We start from the raw sequence: 9,606 nt of genomic DNA on the forward strand, positions 1-9,606 counted from the left end.
GGCAGGCAGGTGAGCAGTTAGGAGCCAGCAGTCCCGGATTGTGAGAGGGATGTCCTACAGGGATCAGGCCTAAACCGGCAGTTGGACATTCCCCGAGGGGTCCTGGATTGGAGAGGGTGCAGACTAGGCTGAGGGTACCCCACCCCCGTGCACCAATTTCATGTACCAGGCCTCTAATTGTGAATAATGATGCTATGAACACTGGTGTGCAAATATCACTGTGAGCCCTTACTTTCAATATTTGTGTGTGTGTACCTAGAAGTGAAATTACTGGATCATATGGGAATTCTATGTTTAAATTTTGAGCAACCATCATACTGTTTTCCATAGCAGCTGCACCATTTATATGCCCACCAGCAATGCCCAAATGCTTGAATTTCTCCACATTCTCACGAATAATTATTTTATGCTTTTATTTTATTTATAATAGCCATTCTAATAGGTATGAAATTATATACATTTTGGTTTTGATTTATAATTCCCTAATGATTAGTGTTATGGACTAATGTTGAGGTTCTAATCTCAACTGTGTACATGGGAGTGTATATGGAGATGGGGTCTTTATTGAAGTAATTAAGGTTAAATGTTGTCATAACCATAGGGCTCTAAACCAGTAAGTCTGGTGCCCTTTTAAAAAGAGGAAAAGATACCAGAGTTCTCTCTCTACCATGTGAGGACACAATAAGATGGCTGTGACCTCCAAGTAAGGAAGATAGTTCTCATCTGAAACCAAATTAGCTGGTACCTTTATCTTAGACTTTCTGGCTTCCAGAACTGTGTGAAATAATTTCTATTAAGGTACTTAGTATGTGGTGTTTCTTTTTGTAAGTCCAAGGTAACTAATAAAATTAATGATGTCAAGGATCTTTTCAGGTGCTTTTTGGCCATTAGTATACCATCTTTGTGGAAATATCTATTCTAGCATTTGGCCCATTTTTTTTTATTTTTTATTTGTTTATTTATTCAATTACAGTTTACACTCAATATTATTTTATATTAGTTTCAGGTGTACAGAATAGCCAATAATATTATAATAACTATGTATGATGCCAGGTGGATACTGGAAATATTAGGGGGAACACTTTATAAAGTATATGATTGTCTTGCCCCACTTTTAATTAGGTTGTTTGTTTTATTGTTGAGTTGAAGGATTTTTTATATATCCTGGAAATTAATCCTCTAATAAGATATATACTTTTCAAATATTTCTACCATTCTGTGGGTTGCCTTTTCATACTCATTATAGTATTTTTTGATACACAAAAGTTTTTAATTTTGATGAGGCCCAATTTACCACCTTCTTCTTCTTCTTCTTCTTCTTCTTCTTCTTCTCCTCCTCCTCCTCCTCCTCCTCCTTCTTCCTTCTCTTCTTCCTGTGCTTTTGGTGTTATATGCTAAGATCATTGCTAAATCTAATGTCATAAAGTTTCTCCCCACACCTTTGTTTTTCTTCTAAACTTTTAATAGTTTTAGCTCTTATATTTAGGTCTTTGGTCAATTTTAAACTAATTTTTGTACATGGTGTATAGTAAGGTTCCAAATTAATTTTGCATCTGGATATTTATTTTTCCCAGAGCTCTTTATTACAAATACCTTCATTTCTCCATTAACGAGTCTTGGCACATGTGTTGGAGAATCATTTGACTATATCTGTAAGAATTTATTTCTGGGTTTCTATGCTATTTCATTGGTATATGTGTGTGCCTTTATGCCAATATCACACATTTGATTACCTCAGGTTGTAGTAACTTTTGATATCAGGACGTGTGAGTCCTACACCTTCCCTTTATGTTCAAGATTGTTTTGGCTATTTAGAATCCTTGAGATTCTATATCAGCGGTTCTCAACCTGTGGGTCGCGAACAATGAAAATACATCCTGCATATCAGATATTTACATTACGATTCATAACAGTAGCAAAATTACAGTTATGAAGTAGCAATGAAAATAATTTTATGGTTGGGGGTCACCACAATATGAGGAACTGTATTAAAGGGTCGCGGCATTAGGAAGGTTGAGAACCACTGAATCTCTATGAATCTATATGAATCTTAGGATGTATGTTCCTCTCATCCAATATTGGTATTTTGATACAAATTTGTTAAATTTGTAGAACATTTGGATAGTATTGACATCTCAACAATATTAACTCTTACTATTTATGAACATGGGATAATGATCACAGAATATCAATTTGTTGATGCCTTCTTTAATTTCTTTCAGCAATGTTTTGTTGTTTTCAGAATGTAAGTTATTCATCTCCTTTATTAATCTTGTTTTAATGCTATTGTAAATAGAATTGTTTCCTTAATTTCCTTTTTCAAATTGTTCATTGTTGGTGTACAGAAACAAAACTGATTTTTGCATGTTGATTTTGTATCCTACAGTTTTAATGAATTTGTATATTATTTCTAAAATTTTTGTGGAATATCTAGGGTTTTCTACATATAAGATAATATCATGCTTGAATAGAGATAATCTTACTTTTTTCTTTCCCATGTGGATGCTTTTAACTTCTCTTTCTTGCATAATTTATCGAGCTAGAGTTTTCAATACGATTTTGAATAGTCTCTGAGTATATTCTACTTGGAGTTTGTTGAGTTTCTTGAAAATGTAAATTCATATCTTTCACTCACTAAATTTGGCAAGATTTTTTTGCCATTATTTATTCAAAGAATTTTTCTGCCCCCTTCTCTCGCTCTTCTCCTGGGAATCCCATGATGCATATATTGGTCTGTATGACTATGTTACATTAGTTCCCAAGAAAGGCTCTGATTTTGTTTTTGCTCCTCAGACTCAATAATTTCAAATGATCTGTCTTCAAATTCACTTATTATTTTTTGCCTGTTTAAATATGATGCTGAACCCATCTAGTGAGTTTAATATATTTATTATATTTTTAGTTCCAGAATTTTTGTTTTGTTTTATAATTTCTATCTCTGTTTATATTACTTTCTACATGCATACTTTTTCTGATTTACTTTAGCTTTTGTGTGTATTGTGTGTATTTTTTTAGTTCTTTGAGTGTATTGAAAACAGTTATTTTAATATCTTTGTCAATTAAATCTGCCTGTGCTTTCTCAGGCATGGTTTTAGCCAATTTATTATTATTATTTTTATATTAAGCATGTTTTCCCATTTTTTAGCATGCCTCATGATTTTTTTAAATTGCGGCATTTGAAAAAATAATCACCTTTGCCAATTTTGTTAGACTGACTTTAGGCTAGAGTAGTTTTTCTTTGATTAACTAGGCGTTCTTTGAGGCTAGAGATAAGCCTGTGGTCTTCTTAGTTCTTTCCTCAGCATGCATTTTTCCTAGGCCCATGTATGGCTTTCTCAGGTCTCCTATATATACAAATGCTTTGAATTTATTACTCCAAAAGTCATACCTAACTTCTCCTTGGGGACTTAGATGGTCTCTTGTAATTAACCACACATAATATCTTGCCCTAGATGTCTGCAAGTCTGTAGTTTCATAATCTGTAGCAGTCACAAACTGAGAACATCACTTTTTTTTGCCACCTGGGAACTGCCTTAGACAAGAAAAAAGACAGTCACTAGAAAGGTTAGAATGCTGTAAATAAGGATTTCTCTGCCACTTCCAGTTCAAAAGAGGAAATTGAAAACTAGTCTGCCATCTCCTCCATACCAAGATCAAGCTATGCTGGGAAGGAAGTGAGTCAAGAGCAAGTAAAGACACCATAAAAATTTCTACCCTGTTTAATAGGGCTTTTTCTTGACTGTTCGTTTGATTACTGTAGTCTTTGATGGATTTGCAGAGCTCTCATAAGGTTATTTCAGGCAGTTTATGGCTGTTTTAAAATGTTTCTTATGGTTCTCTGGCCAAGGAGCTCAGTTGGTTAGAGCATTGTCCCTATATGCCAAGGTTGCGGGTTTGATCCCTGGTCAAGGCACATACAAGATGCAACCAACGAATGCATAAATAAGTGGAACAACAAATCTCTCTCTCTCTCTCTCTCTCTCTCTCCCCCTCTCCCTCTAAAAAAATAAAATTAAATGTTTTCATGGGGGCAACCAGGGCTTGGTGCTTTCTAGTGTGCCATTTTGCTCTCATTATCTCTTAAAATGCATGATTTTCCCTAGTAAAATCAATACAATTTTATTGTAATTATATATTTTTTCCACAATTCTTAAATGTTTGATATTTTTTGTGTGCAGTTTGATGTCCTTCCACCACTATACTACCCACTTTAACCCTAGTAAAAGTTGTAACAAATTTTTGCTACTTTATACAAGTAGCTATTTATGTTCCACATACAACTTGTGAATTGTTCCTAATTTCTATTTATTTAAAGGATCAGCAAGCTATGATTCATGAACTGCTTGCATGTATTTATAAATAAAATTAAATTAGAACTCAAGATACTCCCATTTCTTTATGCAGTGTCTATGACTGCTTTCAAGCTACATTGGTAGACTAAGTACTAATTATAATGACTATATGGTCTGCAAAGTCATATTTTTTTTAATTCATTTTATTGATTTTTTACAGAGAGGAAGGGAGATGGATAGAGTTAGAAACATCGATGAGAGAGAAACATCAATCAGCTGCCTCCTGCACACCTCCTACTGGGGATGTGCCCGCAACCAAGGTACATGCCCTTGACCGGAATCGAACCTGGGACCTTTCAGTCCGCAGGCTGACGCTCTATCCACTGAGCCAAACCGGTTAGGGCAAAGTCATATTTCTTACCTGTGTTTTTAAGAAAAAGAAATGTTCTGTCCACAGTTTAGCTGGTTGATAATTCAGCTCCAAACTCTCATCTTAGCATCTGCTTTCTCAAACCAATCCTGGCACCATCTGTTGCTGGTTGGGTTCATTGAAGATTAATGTGCAGAAATGTATGATGGAATGCTTTCAGATATAGTACTTGAGAGAAAAGGGAAACTAAATAGGATTATGAAGAAGGAAAAGTTGGGTTGTGATGGAGTCACAAAAAAGGCCTCAAGTGATGCTATAGGAAACTCTAAATCTGGTATGGCTTATGACTTATTCAAAGTTGGGGTGAGGAAATCAGTTGCTTTGTTTTCCTTCACTTATGATCAGATGCATGAGGATGAACTTGGGGGAAACAGTTATCTAAGTCAAGAGCAATTCCTGGAAGAGAGCTAACACTTGGCAGCACTGTTAGGACCTGGGCAGATGTCTTAATCCTGAGGATGGACTCTGATGACACATCATAGAATCCACTACATGTAAATTGCTAATATTTCAATGTATTGCTTTTCAGGAGTTTTGTTCTCTATGTATAAATTAACAAAATAAAGTAGAATTTAATTGAAACTAAATTATCTCTTTATATTGTTGTATTGGTTGGTAAATAATCTGGTTTCTTTCAAGAATTTAAATAGCAGCAGAAAATTTCCTTTTAATGGTTCCATTATGTTTTGAGTGAAACTATATGTTACATTATTGAACCATTATTAAAGAAAACTTTTTAAAATTGTATGCTTTAAATCAATAAATAATAGATAACTAAATATATTATGATATGACTATGTCCCTATTCCATATGTTCAGGTTTAATATTTATATTGAGTTATAAATTTATATCATTTATTTTTAAAGTATGCTGTTTCTAATAGCTTTCACACTATATGGAATAAAGGCATTCTTTAAGTGTGTGGATTTTTTTGTGTGTCTTTTGGAATTATATGTTTCAGCCAAAGTTTGTGAAAAAGAAAGGGTATCTAACTTGAATCAACCTGAAGTTGTATTGCTGCTTGTTTAGCATATCATAATTTCGTTTTCCTAATGTAAATCACACCTGAATTCCATTTGAATACAATATATTAATTTTAATATATTCTAATTAATTCTACATTTCTGGAGATTTCTCATATGCTAAAGGCATAGGCTTAGCTTTGCAAAAATTCTTAACATGATGGCATCCCAGTTATTATTGCCTTTATGTCAGATTTCTCTACTCTTTGAGCCTGTCTTTTTAGATCGAGGATTTAGACAGCACTTGAATGTATGTTTTATCTTTGCCTCAAGAATGTTTTCAGCAGTTGGCAGATTTAAAGGTACTCTATCAAATTCTCCAATTGTTCTCTCTATATCTGCAGTTCAAAGCATCTGTGGATAAATTGTTTCAATTCATTGTGATACCTTAGGCACTTAAACAAATAGACATAATATTATCACCTTAATCTTCCATACCAGATTTTTTTTCTCTAGACTGTTTAAAGCCATCAAAGAATAATCACTTAGTGAATTCCTGCTGAGCAATTTGAAGGGAAAATAGAGAATTTCTTAGTACATAAAAATACATAGACAGCTATGGAATGAGATAATAACTACATGAAAACAGCTAAAGAATGTTTGTCAAAAACCTTTTACACCTCCATGACTTCTATTATGTTTAGATTTAAGTAAAATTACAGATTTTTGTAGTTAAGCATTATTTTCCTTTTTTCACCTAAGACCAAAGCTTCTCTCTCTCTCTCTCTCTCTTTACAGAATGCAAGAGCACCAGTCTTATGAAATTAATCATCTGACTTTATCTGGATCAATTACCATTGTAGATATAAAATGGCAAATTCATTGAGCAACACAAGTTAGAGGTTATGGTCTAGTATACAGTTAAACAATAAATGCTAGCCTAGAATTGCAATTTTTAGTCTATATTTCTTCTAAGGGCCCATTTACTATTACCACCTGATTATATTCATTTTTTAAAGAATCACCACCACAGGAAATACCTACTTTAAGATATTTTATAATAAATAGTGAAAATGCAATAACTTTGAAAGAACAGCTATGTGCAACTTGCAGGTGTTTACAAAATCTATATCTTGGATAATTATATGTCTCCTCTCTGTTGGCAACCACTATTTTTGGAATGCTATCAACGTAGAATTAAGATTTACTTACAGAAGTTTCTCTTGTTTATTCTTTCCAAAAAGTTTTTATTTATATTTAACTTAAAAACACAGAGGAGCTTGGAAGCTTTCAGATAAGGCTGATAAAAATAGAGACAATAATTGAAGAAGAAAAAATTATCACTGTTTCAGAGAAGTGCCATGTTTGTATTGATGTACAAATTTGTAAACAAATTTATACAAAAACTAAATTATATAACCTTGGAACATAAAGATGGAAGAGAAAAATACTCCCCAGGTATTGGAAATTTTCCTTGAAATAGTAATATCCTTTCTCTAAAAAACTTGCTATGTTTGCCTTGGCTGGTTTGGCTCAGTGGATAGAGCGTCAGCCTGTGGACTGAAGGGTCCTGGGTTCGATTTCAGTCGGGAGCACATGCCCGGGTTGTGGGCTCGATCCCCATAGGGGGCATGCACGAGGCAGCCCATCGGTGATCTCTCTCATCATTGATGTTTCTATCTCTCTCTCCCTCTCCCTTTCTCTCTGAAATCAATAAAAAAATATTTAAAAAGAGAAAAAAAATAAAAATCTTGCTATGTTTAATATATGTTTAATGATCACTGTTTGGCTCACAATATACTAGTAATCTAAGATAATTTTGTACAAATTAGAGAGAGCAGAAGAAAGTTTGATTATTAAATATATTTCTGAAAATAAGATAAAACAGTTGAACCAATAACAATTAGAAAAAATAAATGAGCTGATTAATTAATTTAAACATATTTATTATTGCCAATTATATTCTGAATTCTGTGAGGATAGCTATGAACATAACACAGTCTACTCTCACGGAGTTAAATTATGGTACAGGGGAAGGATACTAAGCATCCTATATAATAAAAGCCTAATATGCTAAGTGCCCGGTCATAAGTCAGCCATTCAACCAATCAAAGTGTAATATGCTAATGATATGCTAAGGCCACTCACCACTGGCTATGACGTGCACTGACCACCAGGGGGCAGACAGTCAATTGGTGGACCAGTCGCTATGACATGCACTGACCACCAGGGGGCAGACACTCTGACTGGTAGGCTAGCTTGCTGCTGGGGTCTGGCTAATCGGGACTGAGCGAGACAGGCCGGATATGCTCTGGAGCCCTCCCACGGTCTCTCCCCAGATGGCCAACCTCCTGCGTCCCTCCCCGGCCTTGATCATGCACTGGTGGAGACCCTTGGCCTGGACAGCGCCCTCTCACAATCTTGGACCCCTCAGAGGATGTTGGAGAGCCGATTTTGGCCCGATGGCAGAACAACCGGTAGCTATGATGCGCACTGACCACCAGGGGGCAGATGCTCAATGCAGGAGCTGCTCCCTGGTGGTCAGTGCACTCCCAAAGGGGGAGTGCCACTCAGCCAGAAGCTGGGCTCACGGCTGGCGAGCACAGAGGCAGTGGCAGGAGCTAAGGATGTCCAACTGCTGGCTTGTATGTGTGTTTTTTATGTGTCTTATTTCATAAGACTGGTGCTCTTAACAACCCCTGAGGGCTCCCGGACTGTGAGAGGGTGCAGGTCGAGCTGAGGGACACCCCCCTCACTTGAGTGCACAAATTTTGTGCACTGGGCCTCTAGTATAATATAATGACAGGTAGTAATTAGGGCCATGAAGACAAATAAATCAGTAAAATTGTGCAGCTTCTTGTTTTTTATTGATTTCAGAGAGAAAGGGAGAGAGAGAGAGAGATAGAAATATCAATGATGAGAGAGAATCAGTAGTCAACTGCCTCCTGCATGCCCATCACTAGGGATAGAGCTGCAACCTGGACATCTGCTGTGACAGGAATCAAACCATGACCTCCTGGTTCATAGGTGATGCTCAACCACTGAGCCATGCTGCTTGGGCAAATTGTGCAGTTTCTTGAAGGCCATAGTATGTCTTATAGGCCATTATAAAAATTTTGGAATTTGTTCTAATTCTACTGAGAATCCCTTGGCTGAGTTTGAACAGGGGAGTGAACGTCTTTTATTTATGTTTTAAAAGCATAGATGGAAAACTTCAGATTCTGCCAAGATGGAGCAGCCCAAATAATCCCTGGTTTTCCATATTTTAAGGAAACATTAGAAACAACACAATAAACAAGTGTAGGAAGACTCTAAAAGATGGAATGAAGGTAAACAGTCTGTGCACCTTAGAACTTGAGGAAAGATATGGTGTTGAGTTCCCAGGTTTCCTTACTGCTAGATATATGTTCCAACAGGGCACTGCAAGTCTCCCACTCCGAAGTAGCAATGGGTTTAGACAAGGGAAGCTCTAAGTAACGCTTGTCTCCACAGCAATACAACATGGAACAAGGTGGTATAACAGCAAAAAAACCTGTTTTTGCAAATACACACCCTATTCTATACAAATATTAAAGGAAAGATTGCAACAACAAAACATCCTTAGGATTTCAGCACATCTGAGAAAGAAGTGGCTATATTAATATCAGAAAATTAGTCCTGAGATGAAAGTGAATTTCTAAAGATAAAGATGGTCATTACATAATAATAAAGTGGTCAATCCACCAGAAACACAAAAACCCTAAATATGTATGTATCGAAAACAGAGCCTGAAAATACATGAACCAAAACCAAATATAACAACAAAAGGAAAAATAGGTGAATTGGGCTACAATCATATTTAAAACTTCTGTGCATCAAAGGACACAATCTACAGAGTGAAAAATCAAATCTATAAAATGAGAGAAATTATTTGCAAATTAT

Source organism: Myotis brandtii, unplaced genomic scaffold, assembly GCF_000412655.1.
Source record: "Myotis brandtii unplaced genomic scaffold, ASM41265v1 scaffold3135, whole genome shotgun sequence".
Classification (NCBI taxonomy): Eukaryota; Metazoa; Chordata; class Mammalia; order Chiroptera; family Vespertilionidae; genus Myotis; species Myotis brandtii.